This window comes from Oncorhynchus keta, chromosome 5 (genome assembly GCF_023373465.1).
Source record: "Oncorhynchus keta strain PuntledgeMale-10-30-2019 chromosome 5, Oket_V2, whole genome shotgun sequence".
Lineage (NCBI taxonomy): Eukaryota > Metazoa > Chordata > Actinopteri > Salmoniformes > Salmonidae > Oncorhynchus > Oncorhynchus keta.
The window spans coordinates 33,479,545-33,503,520 of NC_068425.1; the positions used below are offsets into that span (position 1 = coordinate 33,479,545).

The 23,976-nt window shown below is 40.9% G+C and overlaps 1 pseudogene; it reads right to left on the reverse strand.

The window, feature by feature from the left end:
- Positions 1-377: 377 nt before the first annotated feature.
- LOC118383469 (sodium-dependent neutral amino acid transporter B(0)AT2-like) overlaps positions 378-23,976 on the reverse strand; it is a 39,921-nt pseudogene continuing 16,322 nt past the window's right edge.

Consider the following 23,976-nt stretch of genomic DNA (forward strand, 5'->3'; position numbering starts at 1 on the left):
GGCACTTCTTACAGTACTTATCAGTATAATGATAGGTCACCTATAATAAGGCACTTCTTACAGTACTTATCAGTATAATGATAGGTCACCTATAATAAGGCACTTCTTACAGTACTTATCAGTATAATGATAGGTCACCTATAATAAGGCACTTCTTACAGTACTTATCAGTATAATGATTGGTCACCTATAATAAGGCACTTTTTACAGTACTTATCAGTATAATGATTGGTCACCTATAATAAGGCACTTCTTACAGTACTTATCAGTATAATGATAGGTCACCTATAAGGCACTTCTTACAGTACTTATCAGTATAATGATAGGTCACCTATAATAAGGCACTTCTTACAGTACTTATCAGTATAATGATAGGTCACCTATAATAAGGCACTTCTTACAGTACTTATCAGTATAATGATAGGTCACCTATAATAAGGCACTTCTTACAGTACTTATCAGTATAATGATAGGTCACCTATAATAAGGCACTTCTTACAGTACTTATCAGTATAATGATTGGTCACCTATAATAAGGCACTTCTTACAGTACTTATCAGTATAATGATTGGTCACCTATAATAAGGCACTTCTTACAGTACTTATCAGTATAATGATAGGTCACCTATAATAAGGCACTTCTTACAGTACTTATCAGTATAATGATAGGTCACCTATAATAAGGCACTTCTTACAGTACTTATCAGTATAATGATAGGTCACCTATAATAAGGCACTTCTTACAGTACTTATCAGTATAATGATAGGTCACCTATAATAAGGCACTTCTTACAGTACTTATCAGTATAATGATTGGTCACCTATAATAAGGCACTTCTTACAGTACTTATCAGTATAATGATTGGTCACCTATAATAAGGCACTTCTTACAGTACTTATCAGTATAATGATAGGTCACCTATAATAAGGCACTTCTTACAGTACTTATCAGTATAATGATAGGTCACCTATAATAAGGCACTTCTTACAGTACTTATCAGTATAATGATAGGTCACCTATAATAAGGCACTTCTTACAGTACTTATCAGTATAATGATAGGTCACCTATAATAAGGCACTTCTTACAGTACTTATCAGTATAATGATTGGTCACCTATAATAAGGCACTTCTTACAGTACTTATCAGTATAATGATAGGTCACCTATAATAAGGCACTTCTTACAGTACTTATCAGTATAATGATAGGTCACCTATAATAAGGCACTTCTTACAGTACTTATCAGTATAATGATAGGTCACCTATAATAAGGCACTTCTTACAGTACTTATCAGTATAATGATAGGTCACCTATAATAAGGCACTTCCAGTACTTATCAGTATAATGATTGGTCACCTATAATAAGGCACTTCTTACAGTACTTATCAGTATAATGATTGGTCACCTATAATAAGGTACTTCTTACAGTACTTATCAGTATAATGATAGGTCACCTATAATAAGGCACTTCTTACAGTACTTATCAGTATAATGATAGGTCACCTATAATAAGGCACTTCACAGTACTTATCAGTATAATGATAGGTCACCTATAATAAGGCACTTCTTACAGTACTTATCAGTATAATGATAGGTCACCTATAATAAGGCACTTCTTACAGTACTTATCAGTATAATGATTGGTCACCTATAATAAGGCACTTCTTACAGTACTTATCAGTATAATGATTGGTCACCTATAATAAGGCACTTCTTACAGTACTTATCAGTATAATGATTGGTCACCTATAATAAGGCACTTCTTACAGTACTTATCAGTATAATGATAGGTCACCTATAATAAGGCACTTCTTACAGTACTTATCAGTATAATGATAGGTCACATATAATAGGTCACTTATAATAGGTTTTGTAAATAGTCAATTTAACTAGGCAAGTCAGTTAAGAACAAATTCATATTTACAATGACAGCCTACCAGGGAAAGGTGGGTTAACTGCCTTGTTCAGGGGCAAAACAACAGATTTTTACCTTGTCAGCTCAGGCATTCGATCCAGCAACCTTTCAGTTCCCGGCCCAACACTCTAACCCCTAGGCTACCTGCCACCCCAGGTCACTTATAATAGGTCCCTTATGATAGGTCAATTATGATAGGTCAATTATGATAGGTGACTTATGATAGGTCACTGGTAGGTGTGCATTGGCACTAAGGATACAGGTTATTACATTGTGCTAATGTTAGGTTTCTTTGGTAATATGGATGAACGGTCATATACATTGTAAAACATTATTTAGATTCATTATCAATTAAAAGTCTGGGGATATAAGTGGAGTCCTTTCCACTATTTCAGTCAAGAGACGCTCGCTCTCTCTCTCTCTCTCCACTCTCCTCTCTTCGTCCCTTGATTCTCAAACCCCTCTTTCACATCGTATCCTCTTCCTCCTCCTCCACGTCTTCCTGTTGTGGGAGGAGTCTGTAGTGGTCGAGGCCCAGTGGTAGGAAGCTAGCCCTGGGTCGGCCATCATCCCCCACCGAAGGGGTATGCTGGGAGTTGGAGTCCAGGGTGTCGCTGGAGTTGCACTTGGTGTACCTCTCTCTGTCTATCTCCTGCCCCGCGAGCTCCCCCTCGGGGCCCATGCCACGGTTCTTCAGCCAGGAGTGGAAGTAGCCAACAGGGACAGGCAGGGTGGCAGTCAGGATCAGCATGGCCAACATGGCCAGGGCCCAGCCTGGGTACTCCAGAGTTGTCTCTGATGCCTGGAGAGGAAGACATACATTCTAAGGGTTCCAAAAGGGTTCTTCGGCAGTCCCCATAGGAGAACACTTTCTGGTTCCAGGTAGAACCCTTTTTGGTTCCAGGTAGAACTCTTTAAGGTTCCATGTAGAACCCTCTGTGTTAAGGGTTCTACATGGAACTCAAAAGGGGTCTTCTAGAGGCAAAAGAAACGCACAGCTATTTTGGCGAGGTGCTGGCCAGCAGAGTAGAACACTTGAACAATTTATAATAATGAATAACCTAATAACCAAGGTTTTGCCAGACAAGCTGTCTTCATCAGGGTATAATAATAAACAATGCAGGGTGACATGATCTTTTTCAAGGAGAGTCTCGCAAAAAGAAGCATTCTTGCGTTCTAACTACCCGCTATTCAAAGTGCTTTGAACAAATTAACGGAATCGTTCACAAACATTGGCACATTCTAAGATCCGATGATAGTATGTGATAGTATGATAATATAATAATAATAATAATAATAATAATAACAACAGATCCGATGATAGTATCGGTAATGTGTTTTCAGACCTTCCCTTGATCGTATTCTCGCGGGGCAGAAATCTCAGAGATGAATTGGTAAACTCTGATTTACCCACACCAAGATATTCCTGCAGAACATCTATTTGCGCCCCTACTGGATGGAAACTACAAGTGTAACGTCTGTGCTCAATGTAATGGCACTTAGAAATGTCGATCCTTCAAACACCCACAAACAGGGAAACAGATCCCAATCAAAGGTGTTATTACGTGCGAAAGGCTTTAATTTAAAGACCCTTGCTCCCTTTGTTCTCAACGTAGACTGTGATCTGAAGCCATTCTTGTGATTATTGTGATTTTGCTGTTGTAAATGTTTGTAGGCTTATGTAGCCAGATTGCATCTATGATCGTAAGCTATCCATTCATGTTTTTGGTATATTATTTTTTAAATGTGAGAATTAACCAATGATATCAGGCCACACCCAGCTATGATTACGGACACCTGTGTGTATCCTTTGACACGATATAAACTAGTCACCCTGCAGTGTTTGTCATTACACCCTGATGAAGACAGCTTGTCTGTCCAAACGTTGGTTTTTAGGTTATTACATTATTGCATCTGAGCTCCTACAGTGTGCGGCCCTCAAAAGGGTTCTACCTGGAACCAAAAGGGTTCTACCTGGAACCAAAAAGGGGTTTTCAAAGGGTTCTCCAATGGGACAGTCAAATAACCCTTTTAGGTTCTAGATAGCACCTTGTATAGGGGGATGAGAGTGAAAGAGGGAGAGAAAAAAAAAAAAAATAAAGAAAGAGGGAGGGAGGGAGGGAGGTATAAGAAGAGAGTGAAAAAAGAACATGAGTGTAAATCAAGCAATTGAGAGAAAAATGTACTTCAAGGAAGTTAGGAAGGTCAAAAGGAAGGAAGGAAGGAAAGGAAGCCCTCCATCTAGCCAGCCAGGAACAGGGACCAGGGCCATTGTAGGGGTATCTCACCGTGGTGTGGTTCCAGGCTGTGTAGGTCGGTCGTTTGAAGACCATTCGCAGTAGACTTGCCGCCAGCAGGCCCACCATAGCAAACAGACACACGTACTTCCACAGGTACTTATACAGCACCGGGGGGCGCCATTTCAGCATGATCTCAATGTCATCCAAGAAGCTAGGAAGGAGAGCAGATGCTAGATGTGTCCTCATCACAGATGCTGAATCTCAAACCAACGCCTATAGCCTCTAGCCCGCTAGACTCTTGTGGAGATGTTAGAGGATTAGATAGCTGTCCACAATATGGCAACAATTCCACCCAGCCTATCAGAGGCTTGATTGTACTTCAGATATCTCTGAACCTGATTTAGCTTTGAGACATTTTGCAGATGTCTTCAATACTGTTGTGGATAATCATGTTCCCTTCAGAAAATGAAGGGTTAAAGGTACATTGAATGCCTGGTACACTCCGGAAGTTGCAGAAGTCCTTCATAAAACAGTTGATGTTTGGGTCAAGGCCAGGAACACATGATTAGGTCTGGACTGGTAAGTTTTTAAGTAATTGAGGAATCATTGTCTAAGACAAATCAGAAAGGCTAAATGGGATCAGTATGTAAGTTGTCCTTGATTAGGGCGGAGCTCTGACGCCTGTTCATGGTTTCATGATTATCTTAGTGACAGAACTCAGGCCATCCTAATTGATGGGGTTAAGTCTGAATGTCTTGAAGTACATAAAGGTGTACCACAGGGGTTGATTTTGGGACATATTCTCTTCACTATTTATATAAACACCATTGGTCAAAAAGTAAACTTCATCTATATGCGGATGATAAGAATTTGTTCTTAACTGACTTGCCTAGTTAAATAAAGGTTAAAAAAATGTTTTCTTCTTTTTAATGATGTATGCTAATACATAATTAACTGCCCCAACTGTTAATCTGGATGTGCTAAAACTACAGTAAGATTTTATAGCTATTCAGGAATACCTTGCTGATTTAAAACGTGTGCTTAATATGGGCAAAACGAAATACATGTTGTTAACAAACTCTGGTAAGAATGTTTAAGGTGAACTACATGTTCACTCATTAGATGGAACGTGCTCCCCCATATGAAGGCACAGCAGCAGAACATAGTCAAATAAAGAAACGCCCTGAATGAGTAGGTGTGTCCAAACTTTGACTGGTACTGTATATATATATATATACCCCTGAATGAGTAGGTGTGTCCAAACTTTGACTGGTACTGTATATATATATATACCCCTGAATGAGTAGGTGTGTCCAAACTTTGACTGGTACTGTGTATATATATATATATATACCCCTGAATGAGTAGGTGTGTCCAAACTTTGACTGGTACTGTATATATATATATACCCCTGAATGAGTAGGTGTGTCCAAACTTTGACTGGTACTGTGTATATATATATATATATATATATATACCCCTGAATGAGTAGGTGTGTCCAAACTTTGACTGGTACTGTATATATATATATATATATATACCCCTGAATGAGTAGGTGTGTCCAAACTTTGACTGGTACTGTGTATATATATATATATATACCCCTGAATGAGTAGGTGTGTCCAAACTTTGACTGGTACTGTGTATATATATATATATACCCCTGAATGAGTAGGTGTGTCCAAACTTTGACTGGCACTGTATATATATATATATATATACCCCTGAATGAGTAGGTGTGTCCAAACTTTGACTGGTACTGTGTATATATATATATATATATATATATATATATATATATATATATACCCCTGAATGAGTAGGTGTGTCCAAACTTTGACTGGTACTGTGTATATATATATATATACCCCTGAATGAGTAGGTGTGTCCAAACTTTGACTGGTACTGTATATATATATATATATATACCCCTGAATGAGTAGGTGTGTCCAAACTTTGACTGGTACTGTATATATATATATATATATACCCCTGAATGAGTAGGTGTGTCCAAACTTTGACTGGTACTATGTATATATATATATATACCCCTGAATGAGTAGGTGTGTCCAAACTTTGACTGGTACTGTATATATATATACCCCTGAATGAGTAGGTGTGTCCAAACTTTGACTGGTACTGTGTATATATATATATATATATACCCCTGAATGAGTAGGTGTGTCCAAACTTTGACTGGTACTGTGTATATATATATATATACCCCTGAATGAGTAGGTGTGTCCAAACTTTGACTGGTACTGTATATATATATATATATACCCCTGAATGAGTAGGTGTGTCCAAACTTTGACTGGTACTGTATATATATATATATATACCCCTGAATGAGTAGGTGTGTCCAAACTTTGACTGGTACTGTATATATATATATATATATATATATATATATATATATATATATATATATATATATATATATATATACCCCTGAATGAGTAGGTGTGTCCAAACTTTGACTGGTACTGTATATATATATATATATATACCCCTGAATGAGTAGGTGTGTCCAAACTTTGACTGGTACTGTATATATATATATATCCCTGAATGAGTAGGTGTGTCCAAACTTTGACTGGTACTGTATATATATATATATATATATATATATATATATATATATATATATATATATATATTACGATGTTGTAGTATGTTGGGCACATTTGTAAAAGAGACGTAGCTCTCAATATGTCTTCCATGTTAAAACATAGGTTCAATAGAAAAACAAATACAAAAGGTTGTAAATCTACAGATTAAGGACAAGAGGATTCTAATATCCCATAAATCCTTGCAATAAATGCGGAAAAAATCTAAACAATGGGACTAGCAATACGAGCGAAAATGACTGGAAGTGGATGTTAGCATTGCAGAACGTTTCAGCTAACTACTCAGCAAGTACATAACTGTTTTTCTCTCATCCTATTCATTTAAATGTGTTTAAAATGACTACACTGCCGCCACTTTATTACTTAATGTCCTGACCGCTGGTCACATTTACAATACTAATCCTGTAGAATCAGCAACGGTGCTGGACCAATGAATTTGTTTATTTTAGAACGCTTCGCGTGGAATTATTACGTTGTCCTAACCTGTGTATTTTTGACCTAGATCAGAGGTCAGGTGAAAGCTACCACCATATTCCTTACACCTATCCAATCCTCTCAGATCTACACAAGTGCCTAGGACCCAGGGAAATGGGGTTGATATGGGATTGGAAAGGTAGACTTGAAGTAGAGTTAAGAGAGTCCCCTTTCGACAACAAAGTCGTTATACCATAGTGTGTTAAACTTTATACCATAATAGCATTGAAAAACATGACAAATCAATGTGTAATTGCACCCAACTACCACTAGGTGTCAGAGTTGTAAGTACTATGTAACAATCTGTTCCTACACTATAACACCATACATACACAGAAATCATTTCCACCATATGGTATGAAAGTCCTGCCTACTCTCTGGATCATGTCCCACGCCGTTTTTGAATGGCCTTCAAGATTATATCTTCAAATTCATCAAAACGCGGTCAGTTAAAATATATATAATATATAGTATATATATTTGTATCGTGGGTTAATTTACTTCTGCCCAGTGCCACCCATGAAGGTTTTCAATTACAAAAAAGAAAACACAGTCAAAAACCTTCATGAAAGGCAAGAGTTAGAAGTAAATTAAACCATGAATAGAAATATCTTAGCAGGGTAGCCTAGTGGTTAGAGCGTTGGACTAGTAACCGAAAGGTTGCAAGTTCGAGTCCCTGAGCTGACAAGGTACAAATCTGTTGTTCTGCCCCTGAACAGGCAGTTCAGGCCGTCATTGAAAATAAGAATTTGTTCTTAACTGACTTGCATAGTAAAATAAAGATATAAAAATACACTAAGTACACAAAACATTAGGAAAACTTTCCTATTGAGCTGTCCCCCTTTTCCCCCAGAACAGCCTCATTTCATTGGGGCATGGACTCTAAAAGGTGTCAAAAGCATTCCATAGGAATGCTGGTCAATGTTGACTCCAATGCTTCCTACAGTTGTGTCAAATTGGCTGCATGTCCTTTGGGTGGTAGACCATTCTTTATACATCTGGGAAACTGTTGAGCGTGAAAACCCAGCAGGGTTTCAGTTCTGACTCACTCAAACCGGTGTTTGAGTTCAAAGGGATTTACAGTAAATATGTTCCCTTGTCCAATCATTCCCTCTGAATGGAACACGTTCATCCTCTGAATGGAACACGTTCATCCTCTGAATGGAACACGTTCATCCTCTGAATGGAACACGTTCACCCTCTGAATGGAACACGTTCACCCTCTGAATGGAACACGTTCACCCTCTGAATGGAACACGTTCACCCTCTGAATGGAACACGTTCACCCTCTGAATGGAACACGTTCACCCTCTGAATGGAACACGTTCACCCTCTGAATGGAACACATTCACCCTCTGAATGGAACACATTCACCCTCTGAATGGAACACATTCACCCTCTGAATGGAACACATTCACCCTCTGAATGGAACACATTCACCCTCTGAATGGAACACGTCACCCCAATGGAACACGTCACCCTCAAGGAACTTAACCCTCTGATCCTTCACCCTTTGGAACACGTTCACCCTGAATGGAACTTCACCCTCTGAATGGAACACGTTCACCCTCTGAAGTGGATTTACCCTCTGAATGGACATCAATCTGAATGGAACAGCTCACCCTCTGAATGGAACACGTTCACCTCTGAATGGAACAGGTTCACCCTCTGTTTGGAACACTTCACCCTCTGAATGGAACACATTCACCCTCTGAATGGAACACGTTCACCCTCTGTGGTTCACCCTCTGAATGCGTTGGACTAGAATGGAACCGGAATGGAACACCACCCTGTGAGTGGAAACCCTGAATGGAACACGTTCACCCTTTGAGATGACAAGGTACAAATGGAACTGTCGTTCTGCCCTCTGAACAGGCAGTTAACCCACTGTTCCCAGGCACGTTCACCCTCTGAAAATGGAATAAGTTCTTAACTGACTTGCCTGGTTAAATAAAGGTAAAAAACCCTCTATATGGATATATATCACCCTTGGCTGCGTTTTGAATGAATTTGATTTTATATTCTTGAAGCACAATTCAAAACCCTATGGAACATGATCCAGAAAGTAGGCAGGATTCACCCTCTGAATGGAGGGACATCTGCAATGGAACACGTAGAAAAGAAAACATGAATAAGTCCAAAGAAAGGAGTACTGTACATCACTGGTATTATACTATTACACTGGTATTATACTATTACACTGGTATTATACTATTACATTGGTATTATACTATTACATTGGTATTATACTATTACACTGGTATTATACTATTACATTGATACTATTACACTGGTATTATACTATTACACTGGTATTATACTATTACACTGATACTATTACACTGGTATTATACTATTACACTGGTATTATACTATTACACTGGTATTACACTATTACACTGGTATTATACTATTAAACTGGTATTATAGTATTACACTGGTATTATACTATTGCACTGGTATTATACTATTCTGAATGGACACTGGTATTATACTACATTACACTGAATGGAACACTATTACACTGGTATTATACTATTACATCTGGTATTATACTATTACACTGGTATTACACTGGTATTACACTGGTATTATACTATTACACTGGTATTATACTATTACACTGGTATTATACTATTACATTGGTATTATACTATTACATTGGTATTGGTAAACCTATTTGGACATAGGCAGGATTACCGGGTCATACTATGTACACCCAGGCTGTACATCACTGGTATTATACTATTACACTGGTATTATACTATTACACTGGTATTATACTATTACACTGGTATTATACTATTACACTGATACTATTACACTGGTATTATAGTATTACACTGGTATTATACTATTACACTGGTATTATACTATTACACTGGTATTATACTATTACACTGATACTATTACACTGGTATTATACAAAACTGGTATTATACTATTACACTGGTATTAATTACACTGGTATTATACTATTACAGCTGGTATTATACTATTACACTGGTATTATACTATTACACTGGTATTATACTATTACACTGGTATTATACTATTACACTGAATTATACTATTACATGGTAATACTATTACACTGGTAGCTGATATTATACTATTACACTGGTATTACACTGGTATTATACTGTTACAAATACTGTTACACTGGTATTTACTATTACACTGGTATTACCTATTACACTGGTATTATACTATTACATTGGTATTATACTATTACATTGGTATTGGTAAACCTGTTTGACATCTTACCGGTCACCCGTACACCCAGGCCAAAGAATGTCTCAAAGACCACCAGATGATCAGGGTAGGGTACAGAATCATAACATTGTCACAAAGAGTTCCCCGACAAACAAAAGCCGATCACAAAGCCCAGGGAACAGCTGCACTGAACCATAACGACAAAGAACACAGCTATTTAGTGACCTACTGAACCATAATGACAAAGAACACAGCTATTTAGTGACCTACTGAACCATAATGACAAAGAACACAGCTATTTAGTGACTGAACCATAATGACAAAGAACACAGCTATTTAGTGACCTACTGAACCATAATGACAAAGAACACAGCTATTTAGTGACTCACTGAATCATAATGACAAAGAACACAGCTATTTAGTGACCTACTGAACCATAATGACAAAGAACACAGCTATTTAGTGACCTACTGAACCATAATGACAAAGAACACAGCTATTTAGTGACTCACTGAACCATAATGACAAAGAACACAGCTATTTAGTGACCTACTGAACCATAATGACAAAGAACACAGCTATTTAGTGACTCACTGAACCATAATGACAAAGAACACAGCTATTTAGTGACTCACTGAACCATAATGACAAAGAACACAGCTATTTAGTGACTCACTGAACCATAATGACAAAGAACACAGCTATTTAGTGACTCACTGAACCATAATGACAAAGAACACAGCTATTTAGTGACTCACTGAACCATAACGACAAAGAACACAGCTATTTAGTGACTCACTGAACCATAATGACAAAGAACACAGCTATTTAGTGACTCACTGAACCATAATGACAAAGAACACAGCTATTTAGTAACACACTGAACCATAATGACAAAGAACACAGCTATTTAGTGACCTACTGAACCATAATGACAAAGAACACAGCTATTTAGTGACCTACTGAACCATAATGACAAAGAACACAGCTATTTAGTGACCTACTGAACCATAATGACAAAGAACACAGCTATTTAGTGACACACTGAATCATAATGACAAAGAACACAGCTATTTAGTGACCTACTGAACCATAATGACAAAGAACACAGCTATTTAGTGACCTACTGAACCATAATGACAAAGAACAAAGCTATTTAGTGACCTACTGAACCATAATGACAAAGAACACAGCTATTTAGTGACCTACTGAACCATAATGACAAAGAACACAGCTATTTAGTGACCTACTGAACCATAATGACAAAGAACACAGCTATTTAGTGACCTACTGAACCATAATGACAAAGAACACAGCTATTTAGTGACCTACTGAACCACAATGACAAAGAACACAGCTATTTAGTGACACACTGAACCATAATGACAAAGAACACAGCTATTTAGTGACACACTGAACCATAATGACAAAGAACACAGCTATTTAGTGACACACTGACTAAATGTTTCAAAGACAGACAAAGAGCACAACTACAAACTAAAACTTGTTATAATTGTTGGTGTTTCAGTTTGTCGTTGTGCTCTTTGTCTGTCTTTGAAACATTTAGTTGAGTGTGTGTGCGCACGTGTGTGTACGTGGGGGCATTTGTGTATTGAGTCATTGGTGTGTGTGAACATGTCTGTATTACCAGTGAGCATGGTCCGGTGGCGTCCCAGCAGGCTGAAGTTGTCCATGAGGGGGGTGAGGATCCCCTGCATGGTGCCAAACATGGTGCTCATGCCCAGGTTGAGCAGCATGAGGAAGAAGAGCGTGGACCAGAAGGGGCTGGCAGGGAACTGAGCCATGGCCTCTGTGAAGGCAATGAACGCCAGGCCCGTCCCTTCCACACCCTGGGGGTTAGAGAGAGAGGGACAAGAGGGACAAACACTTTCATTTACGTGGAGTATGATGATATTTGCAACCTGTATTCTATGTGGAGTATGATGATATTTGTAACCTGTATTCTATGTATATGTTGATATGTGTATTCTATGTGTATTCTATGTATTCTATGTGGAGTATGTTGATATTTGTTATTTGTATTCTATGTGGAATGTTGATATTTGTAACCTGTATTATATGTGGAGTATGTTGATATTTGTAACTTGTATTCTATGTGGAGTATGTTGATATTTGTAACCTGTATTATATGTGGAGTATGTTGATATTTGTAACTTGTATTCTATGTATATTTGTAACTTGTATTCTATGTGGAGTATGTTGATATTTGTTATTTGTATTCTATGTGGAGTATGTTGATATTTGTTATTTGTATTCTATGTGGAGTATGTTGATATTTGTAACTGTATTCTATGTGGAGTATGTTGATATTTGTTATTTGTATTATATGTGGAGTATGTTGATATTTGTAATTGTATTCTATGTGGAGTATGTTGATATTTGTAATTTGTATTCTATGTGGAGTATGTTGATATTTGTTATTTGTATTCTAATAATAATATAATATATGCCATTTAGTGCGAGTATGTTGATATTTGTAACTGGTCCCGGGATCGAACCCACTACCCTGTATTCTATGTTGAAGGACCACATTCTATGTTGATATTTGTAAACTGTATTATATGTGGAGTATGTTGATATTTGTAACTTGTATTCTATGTGGAGTATGTTGATATTTGTAACCTGTATTCTATTTTTTTATTTATTTTATTTATTTCACCTTCATTTAACCAGGTAGGCAAGTTGAGAACAAGTTCTCATTTACAATTGCGACCTGGCCAAGATAAAGCAAAGCAGTTTGACAGATACAACGACACAGAATTAAACATGGAGTAAAACAAACATACAGTCAATAATACAGTATAAACAAGTCTATATACAATGTGAGCAAATGAGGTGAGAAGGGAGTTAAAGGCAAAAAGGCCATGGTTGCAAAGTATATACAATATAGCAAGTAAAACACTGGAATGGTAGTTTTGCAATGGAAGAATGTGCAAAGTAGAAATAAAAATAATGGGGTGCAAAGGAGCAAAATAAATAAATAAATTAAATACAGTTGGGAAAGAGGTAGTTGTTTGGGCTAAATTATAGGTGGGCTATGTACAGGTGCAGTAATCTGTAAGATGCTCTGACAGTTGGTGCTTAAAGCTAGTGAGGGAGATAAGTGTTTCCAGTTTCAGAGATTTTTGTAGTTCGTTCCAGTCATTGGCAGCAGAGAACTGGAAGGAGAGGCGGCCAAAGAAAGAATTGGTTTTGGGGGTGACTAGAGAGATATACCTGCTGGAGCGTGTGCTACAGGTGGGAGATGCTATGGTGACCAGCGAGCTGAGATAGGGGGGGACGAGTATGAAGCGAGGGCCAGCCAATGAGAGTGTACAGGTCGCAATGGTGGGTAGTATATGGGGCTTTGGTGACAAAACGGATTGCACTGTGATAGACTGCATCCAATTTGTTGAGTAGAGTATTGGAGGCTATTTTGTAAATGACATCGCCAAAGTCGAGGATTGGTAGGATGGTCAGTTTTACAAGGGTATGTTTGGCAGCATGAGTGAAGGATGCTTTGTTGCGAAATAGGAAGCCAATTCTATATTTAACTTTGGATTGGAGATGTTTGATATGGGTCTGGAAGGAAAGTTTACAGTCTAACCAGACACCTTAGTATTTGTAGTTGTCCACGTATTCTAAGTCAGAGCCGTCCAGAGTAGTGATGTTGGACAGGCGGGTAGGTGCAGGTAGCGATCGGTTGAAGAGCATGCATTTAGTTTTACTTGTATTTAAGAGCAATTGGAGGCCACGGAAGGAGAGTTGTATGGCATTGAAGCTTGCCTGGAGGGTTGTTAACACAGTGTCCAAAGAAGGGCCGGAAGTATACAGAATGGTGTCGTCTGCGTAGAGGTGGATCAGAGACTCACCAGCAGCAAGAGCGACCTCATTGATGTATACAGAGAAGAGAGTCGGTCCAAGAATTGAACCCTGTGGCACCCCCATAGAGAGTGCCAGAGGTCCGGACAGCAGACCCTCCGATTTGACACACTGAACTCTATCAGAGAAGTAGTTGGTGAACCAGGCGAGGCAATCATTTGAGAAACCAAGGCTGTCGAGTCTGCCGATGAGGATGTGGTGATTGACAGAGTTGAAAGCCTTGGCCAGATCAATGAATACGGCTGCACAGTAATGTTTCTTATCGATGGCGGTTAAGATATCGTTTAGGACCTTGAGCGTGGCTGAGGTGCACCCATGACCGGTTCTGAAACCAGATTGCATAGCAGAGAAGGTATGGTGAGATTCGAAATGGTCGGTAATCTGTTTGTTGACTTGGCTTTCGAAGACCTTAGAAAGGCATGGTAGGATAGATATAGGTCTGGAGCAGTTTGGGTCAAGAGTGTCCCCCCCTTTGAAGAGGGGGATGACCGCAGCTGCTTTCCAATCTTTGGGAATCTCAGACGACACGAAAGAGAGGTTGAACAGGCTAGTAATAGGGGTGGCAACAATTTCGGCAGATAATTTTAGAAAGAAAGGGTCCAGATTGTCTAGCCCGGCTGATTTGTAGGGGTCCAGATTTTTCAGCTCTTTCAGAACATCAGCTGAATGGATTTGGGAGAAGGAGAAATGGGGAAGGCTTGGGCGAGTTGCTTTTGGGGGTGCAGTGCTGTTGACCGGGGTAGGAGTAGCCAGGTGGAAAGCATGGCCAGCCGTAGAAAAATGCTTATTGAAATTCTCAATTATGGTGGATTTATCAGTGGTGACAGTGTTTCCTATCTTCAGTGCAGTGGGCAGCTGGGAGGAGGTGTTCTTATTCTCCATGGACTTTACAGTGTCCCAGAACTTTTTGAGTTAGTGTTGCAGGAAGCAAATTTCTGCTTGAAAAAGCTAGCCTTGGCTTTTCTAACTACCTGTGTATAACGGTTTCTAGCTGCCCTGAACAGCTGCATATCACGGGGCTGTTCGATGCTAATGCAGAACGCCATAGGATGTTTTTGTGTTGGTTAAGGGCAGTCAGGTCTGGGGAGAATCTGTTCCTGGTTCTAAATTTGGGGTCCTTCTGTAGCTATCTGTTCCTGGTTCTAAATTTGTATGTACTTGAAAGTGGGGCAAATGTTTTATTTTAATATTATAAATTTCTTGATGGGGCATTTTATTTAAGATGGTTAAAGGCATTTAAAAAAATATCCAGGCATCCTCTACTGACGGGATGAGATCAATATCCTTCCAGGATACCCCGGCCAGGTCGATTAGAAAGGCCTGCTCGCTGAAGTGTTTCAGGGAGCGTTTTACAGTGATGAGTGGAGGTCGTTTGACCGCTGACCCATTACGGATGCAGGCAATGAGGCAGTGATCGCTGAGATCTTGGTTGAAGACAGCAGAGGTGTATTAAGAGGGGAAGTTGGTTAGGATGATATCTATGAGGGTGCCCGTGTTTAAGGCTTTGGGGGGTACCTGGTAGGTTCATTGATAATTTGTGTGAGATTGAGGGCATCAAGTTTAGATTGTAGGATGGCTGGGGTGTTAAGCATGTTCCAGTTTAGGTCGCCTAGCAGCACGAGCTCTGAAGATAGATGGGGGGCAATCAGTTCACATATGGTGTCCAGAGCACAGCTGGGGGCAGAGGGTGGTCTATAGCAGGCGCCAATGGTGAGAGACTTGTTTTTAGAGAGGTGGATTTTTAAAAGTAGAAGTTCAAATTGTTTGGGTACAGACCTGGATAGTAGGACAGAACTCTGCAGGCTATCTGTGCAGTAGATTGCAACACCACCCCCTTTGGCAGTTCTATCTTGTCTGAAAATGTTGTAGTTTGGAATTAAAATTTCTGAATTTTTGGTGGTCTTCCTAAGCCAGGATTCAGACACAGCTAGAACATCCGGGTTGGCAGAGTGTGCTAAAGCAGTGAATAGAACAAACTTAGGGAGGAGGCTTCTCATGTTAACATGCATGAAACCAAGGCTATTACGGTTACAGAAGTCATCAAAAGAGAGCGCCTGGGGAATAGGAGTGGAGCTAGGCACTGCAGGGCCTGGATTCACCTCTACATCGCCAGAGGAACATAGGAGGAGAAGAATAAGGGTGCGGCTAAAAGCAATAAGAATTGGTCGTCTAGAACGTCTGGAACAGAGAGTAAAAGGAGGTTTCTGGGGGCGATAAAATAGCATCAAGGTATAATGTACAGACAAAGGTATGGTAGGATGTGAATACAGTGGAGGTAAACCTAGGTATTGAGTGATGAAGAGAGAGATATTGTCTCTAGAAACATCATTGAAACCAGGAGATGTCATTGCATGTGTGGGTGGTGGAACTAATAAGTTGGATAAGGTATAGTGAGCAGGACTAGAGGCTCTACAGTGAAATAAGCCAATAAACACTAACCAGAACAGCAATGGACAAGACATATTGACATTAAGGAGAGGCATTCTATGTGGAATATGATGAATATGATGATATTTGTAACTTGTATTCTATGTGGAATATGATGATATTTGTAAACTGTATTCTATGTGGAATATGATGATATTTGTAACCTGTATTCTACGTGGATTATGTTGATATTTGTGAACTGTATTCTATGTGGAATATGATGATATTTGCAACGTGCCTTTCTCAATACCGTATTGAAATTAAGAGGGTTTGAGCGACATATGGGTTAGAGAGGGGTTAGATATGGATTAGGGAATTTGTTAGACATGGGTTAGAGAGGGGTTAGATATGGGTTAGAGAGGGGTAGGATATGGGTTAGATATGGGTTAGAGAGGGGTTAGAGATGGGTTAGAGATGGGTTAGAGAGGGGGGTTAAAAATGGAATAGAGAAAGGGAGAGAACGAGGGAGGGAGGAAGGGAGGGGGAGAGAACATGGGAGGGAGGGAGAGAACGGGGGGAACGAGGGAGGGAACAAAGGAGAGAATGAGGGAGGGAGAGAACATGGGAGGGAGGCAGAGAACGAGGGAGTGAGAGAACACGGGAGGTAGGGAGAGAACGAGGGAGGGAGGAGAGAACATGGGAGGGAGGGAGAGAACAGGGGGAACGAGGGAGGGAGAGAACACAGGAGGTAGGGAGAGAACGAGGGAGGGAGATAACGAGGGAGGGAGGGAGGGAGAGAACGAGGGAGGTAGGGAGAGAACGAGGGAGGTAGGGAGAGAACACGGGAGGGAGGTAGGGAGAGAACACGGGAGGGAGGGAGAGGATGAGTGAGGGGAGGCAAGGTGTTAACAGGAGGTTGTAAGGGGTGAAGAAAGAGAGGGAATACAAGGTAGGGAAACAGTTAGAGCCAGGTAAAGACAGTTAGAGCCAGGTAAAGACAGTTAGAGCCAGGTAAAGACAGTTAGAGCCAGGTAAAGACAGCTCCTTATAAATAACTTTGTGCCTACATTACAAAGGACTCCTTTCTCCATTATTTCTGAAAATAGGATTTGAACCACAAGCCCCCTAAAACCTAATCTAACCCTCACCTTGCTCATCTCCTCATCCAGGTCACAGTCGGTGATGTTTGTCCCCACCTGGGAGCCGTAGTGATGGTACCACTCTCTGTAGTCAGGTATGGTGACGGAGGCAGGATCAGACATGTTGAACCACGGCCACCAGTGATGGTTGCTTCCATGTGTGGCCATGTCGTTTAACAGGCCCAGATTTCTGAAGGGTGGGAGGTGACGTAGTCCGAGCTTAGAATTATAAGGTTCCTTCTGTAAAAAGTTGATTCTGAGGTAATTGGCTTTAAAGTTACCAACCCTTATTGTTTTGAATGGTGTGAGCAATTTCTATCTCATATCCTTATTCACTTAACAACATGAATTGGGGGGTATTTAGAGTACTATATAGGTAGAGAACATTGAACAGAACAAGAAAATGTCAAAATTGCAGATAGAACATTTACATTTAAGTCATTTAGCAGACGCTCTTATCCAGAGCGACTTACAAATTGGTGCATACACCTTATGACAACCAGTGGAACAGCCACTTGCATCTAAATCTTGTTGGGGGGGGGGGGGGGAAGAAGGGGGGTGAGAAGGATTACTTACCCTTACTTACCCTATCCTAGGTATTCCTGAACATGAACATGATAATTCCAAGCTCTCAATATCGAAATTCCCTTCAGGTACATCGCTAATACTTTATTTGAAGGTATGCTTACACTCTGAGAAAAAAAGGTTCCGAAAAGGTTAGTCAGATGGACCCATAGGAGGACCATTATGGTTCCAGGTAGAACACTTTTGGTTCCATGTAGAAACTGGAACCAAAAGGGTTCTACCTGCATCCAACAATAGTTCTTCAAAGGGTTCTCCTATGTGGACAGTTGAAGAACCCTTTAAGGTTCTAGATAGCACCTTTCTTTCTAAGAGTGTACATATAGACATGTCTTGGATGTGTTTCCATAATATTGACATGCTTTATAAAGGGATAGTTCATTCGAAGTAACAAAATGACATTTCTCACTCACTCACTCACTCACTCACTCACTCACTCACTCACTCACTCACTCACTCACTCACTCACTCACTCACTCACTCACTCACTCACTCACTCACTCACTCACTGTTAAAGGAATTTTTATCAATGATGACTAATTATGTATACATTTCAATCAGGACTGACTAATCAGAATACTATTATGTTACTGTATATGTATGAATATTCTTTTTAATCTTATTACTGAATATAATGTGTGCAAATATAATCAAGAATTAGAACAATGACTGTCTGCACCATGGTAGAAATTAATGAACTCATAGCCAGACTGGCTAGAAGGCTTATCAACACCATCTGTCCTAAGCTCAGTCATATATCATCTTAATAGGGAAGACGATGTGAGAAACATACAGCCTTTGTATTAGAGCGGAGATGGCACGGGTGGGTACTGAAACTAATGACGTCATTTTCAGTTTATAACCTGTGGTAAAATGTGTAAGGAGCAGTACTCTCGTGAATAAAGGCTGTGGTTTGACTTTAAGAGTGGGTTCTGTCCATTTTTATACTAATAAGGGTCATACATATCCTTATGAATTGACAGCGTGTTTAATTTTAATTGGGTGTTAAAACATAGAGGAATTCCTACAACACTCACTCACTCACTCACTCACTCACTCACTCACTCACTCACTCACTCACTCACAAACACACACCCACAATCCCCCCCTTGACTCCACACTTACTGGGTGATGCAGTTCAGGACAATGTTCTTGGCCCTGAAGCCCAGCACTACGAACACCACCAGTGATGCGAGCACTGAGGTCATGAAGTTGATGCAAGAGACCATGAGCGCGTCACGGTGACAGTTGTTGTGGATGGGGTTGTAGGAAGAGTAGGCAATCACAGAGCCGTAGCCCAGGCCCAGGGCAAAGAACACCTGTGTGGCTGCCTGCCGCCACACCTGCACCTCAGCCCAAATTTCTATCTGAGACAGAGAGACAGAGAGAGAGAAAGAGACAAAAGAGAGAGAGAGACAAAAGAGAGAGCGAGAGAGAGAGAGAGAGAGAGAGAGAGAGAGAGAGAGAGTGACAGCATAAGACTAAATTCTATTCTATTTATATTCTGTCAATTCAGGAAGTGAATAGAAATTCTTGTTTTTTTTTATTCTTGTTTTTAAGCATCTTTGTACATCTTTGAGACTCTACTTGTAATTAAAAGTGCAAAATCAATGAAATATATCATAGTTATATTAGTACTTACTTTAGGGTAGAACATGTAGGCGATTCCCTCCATGGCTCCATCCAGCATCAAGCCTCTGACGAGGAAGATGAACAGCACAGCATAGGGGAAGACTGAGGAGAAATACATCACCTAAGGAGAATTACAATCCAATTAGGAACCATCACTTCTTTTAATGGAGATTGTAAAATATGTCTATGGATTTAGCAGAGGTTGCATTTCTCCAGCCCCGTTCCTCAGCTGTATACCAGGACAGGTGGTGGGGTTGCCGTTTTGTTGTTTTTCTAATTTCAGAATGTATCTTTAACTTTACCTATAGGTAGATATAGGGCTGGGTTCATGGACACAGACTAAGTACCATAAGATATTGGATTAAATCAATATTTATCAAAAGACACTCCTCTGGGAATCCTTCAACATTTTCCATGTACCAGAACCCATCACTACACTGGTAAAGGCCTATTTCCAAGACCTGCAATTGTGTTTCACAACACCTGACTTCACAACAACATGGCAGCGCTTGGAAGTAGGCATAATGGCAGGCTGTACAATTTCACCTCTGGCCTTCACTATGGCCATGGAAGTCATCATCAGGGCATCGAGATGGGTGGTCGGCGGTGAGAGAACTAAGGAAGGGATCCGTCTCCCACCTATCCGAGCATACATGGATGACATGACTACACTGACCACCACTGCAGCATGCACCAGACAGCTACTTGCAAAACTGCAGGATAACATCAAGTGGGCCCGGATGAAAATCAAGCCAAGCAAATCTCGAAGCATCTCCATAGTCAAGGGACAGCTTAAAGATGTGAGGTTCTGCATTGGAAATGACCCGATACCAACGGTGTCTGAGCAACCCATCAAGAGCCTGGGTAGATGGTACAACGAAAGCCTCCGGGATAAAGATCAAGTGCAGCAAGGAAGGCAGGACATCGCCGACGGTCTTGAGAACATCAACAAGACCCTACTGCCTGGGATGCAAGACATTGTCTGGAATATCCAGCATGGAAGAGGCGGCTTTGGCCTGGCAGCAAGCAAACCAACGTTCCATAAGACAACAACATCTGAACGCAGGAAGCTGGTGGTCGAGGAGGTGCGCAGACAGGAGGAGACTGCAAGAAGTGCAAAGGCTGTCTCTCTTGCTAAACAAGGGCAATGGACGAGGTGGGAAGGCCTGGAGAGGAGAAAGATCAACTGGAGTGAGCTTTGGCAAATGGAGGCAAGCAACATCAGCTTCATCATAAGAGCTGTTTATGATGTGCTTCCATCACCAAAAAATCTACATCAATGGTATGGCGAGGACTCGACCTGCCCCCTCTGCCCAGCTCCAGCGACTCTCAGGCATATAATGACAGGTTGCAAGACCAGCCTCTCACAAGGCCGCTACACCTGGAGGCACAATCAGGTCCTCAAGAGCCTGGCTGCAGCACTTGAGACCAAGAGGAGTGCAACCAATTCATTACCTCCAAAAACAAGCAATCCAGTCAAAACAACAACATTCATCCGGGAGGGACAGAAAAGGCCCAAGTATCCTCCTACAAAGCCAGAAACTGGACACCTAGCCATGGCCCGGGACTGGAAGATGCTTGTCGATATTGGCCAGCAACTCATTTTTCCACCTGAGATTGCTTCTACCAACCTTAGGCCAGACATGGTACTCTGGTCCCCTTCACGAAAGGCTGTGTACATCATAGAGCTCACAGTCCCGTGGGAAAACTCTGTTGAAGAGGCTTAACAGCGTAAGAAACTGCGTTACACAGAGTTGGCAGCAGACGCAACTCAGCGTGGCTGGAATGCAAAAGTCTGGCCAGTTGAAGTGGGATGCAGAGGATTTGTGGCTTCTTCCACCATCAGGTTGCTGAAAGAACTTGGAATCCATGGACAGGCTCTGCGGCAGACCGTCAGAGCAGTTTCTCAAGCAGCTGAAAGAGGCAGCCAGTGGATCTGGATCAAACGGAAGGACCCTTGCTGGGCTATAACAACATGACCCCCCACCCCCACCTGAGAACCCAATTCAGATCCCTCCAACTTGAGGAGGGCATATGAGGTATGCGGTCAGCTGTATGGCTGGCTCAGGGAAGAGGACGCCCCTGCCTTGCATAGTCCCATGGGACATCTTAATTGGGCATGGGACACAAGCTAAGGCTTGATCACCCTTTAGCTGGCCACCTTTGATGAGGGTGTTTAGTGATTAAAGGGCGAAACACCCACTGATTCGAAGGCACACTACTGAGGATGTGTCCCAAAAATGGACATCTTACCCCAGTCTAAGAAATAATCCTCCCATGCCACTCTGTCAACATCACGGCAAATCTCATGCGAGTGCATTCCATCTATTGGCACAATGGACAGTTTTTAACATCTCGTCCCGTGTTTTATGATTCTACATTCTCTTTTAAAAACTATATATGAAAAAAAAACATTTAACAAGACAAGGTCAACGAAGGAGGACATTAACATTAACATTAAACAATTTAAAAGTAACATTTGCCAAAAACAGAATTCAGCCACTTTCCTTCACAGCTAGCATGTTAACTACTAGCCTACCATAATCATGGTTAGTGGTTGCCGGCGGCGACACTACTGAGGATCAAGGCAGGTGGTGACCCGTTATACTGTTTGTAACATGCTATATGTTGTGAAAAAGATGAACTGAGAGCGTCCTTACCTTGGCAGACGACTTGATGCCTTTGATCATGGCTAGACAGACGATGGCCCAGGCAGCCAGCAGACAGCCCGTCATGATGGGGTTAAACTCACCAGACTCATCGATGGAGTCTGTGATGTCTAGAGCCTTCCGGAACCAGAAATATGAGGTTGGGGAGCTACCTAAGCATTCCTTTACTGACAGACAGAGAGAGCGAGAGACAGAGAGAGAAGGAGGGAGAGGAAGTGAGAGATAGAGAGGGGGAGTGAGAGAGAGTGAGTGAGAGAGATTTATAGTTTACATACACAAACCCTGCTCTTGGAGAATACAACGTGTCCATTACACATCTAAACACAAATAAGGAGAAGCATGACACACACACGCACGCACGCACACACACACACACACACACACACACACACACACACACACACACACAGTCTTGTACAACTAACCTTGTGGGGACAAAGTACTATACTACACACACACAGCTAGTGAATACCAGTGTTATTGGTGGTCATGTTGATGGGACACTGCACCCAGGGTAGAGGATACTGGAAGGAGTTGCCCATGTAGAAGAGACTCCATGCGATGATGACATTGTAGTAGAGAGCCACAAAGAAACACACCTGAGGAAGGAAGACAGGGTTAATACAGTATTTAACATGCTAGCTGCACCTGAGGAAGGAAGACAGGGGGTAATGCAGTATTTAACATGCTAGCTGCACCTGAGGAAGGAAGACAGGGTTAATACAGTATTTAACATGCTAGCTGTACCTGAGGAAGGAAGACAGGGTTAATACAGTATTTAACATGCTAGCTGTACCTGAGGAAGGAAGACAGGGGTTAATACAGTATTTAACAAGCTGCACCTGAGGAAGGAAGACAGGGGGTAATGCAGTATTTAACATGCTAGCTGCACCTGAGGAAGGAAGACAGGGGTAATGCAGTATTTAACATGCTAGCTGCACCTGAGGAAGGAAGACAGGGGTTAATACAGTATTTAACATGCTAGCTGCACCTGAGGAAGGAAGACAGGGTTAATACAGTATTTAACATGCTAGCTGCACCTGAGGAAGGAAGACAGGGTTAATACAGTATTTAACATGCTAGCTGCACCTGAGGAAGGAAGACAGGGTTAATACAGTATTTAACATGCTAGCTGCACCTGAGGAAGGAAGACAGGGTTAATACAGTATTTAACATGCTAGCTGCACCTGAGGAAGGAAGACAGGGGGTAATGCAGTATTTAACATGCT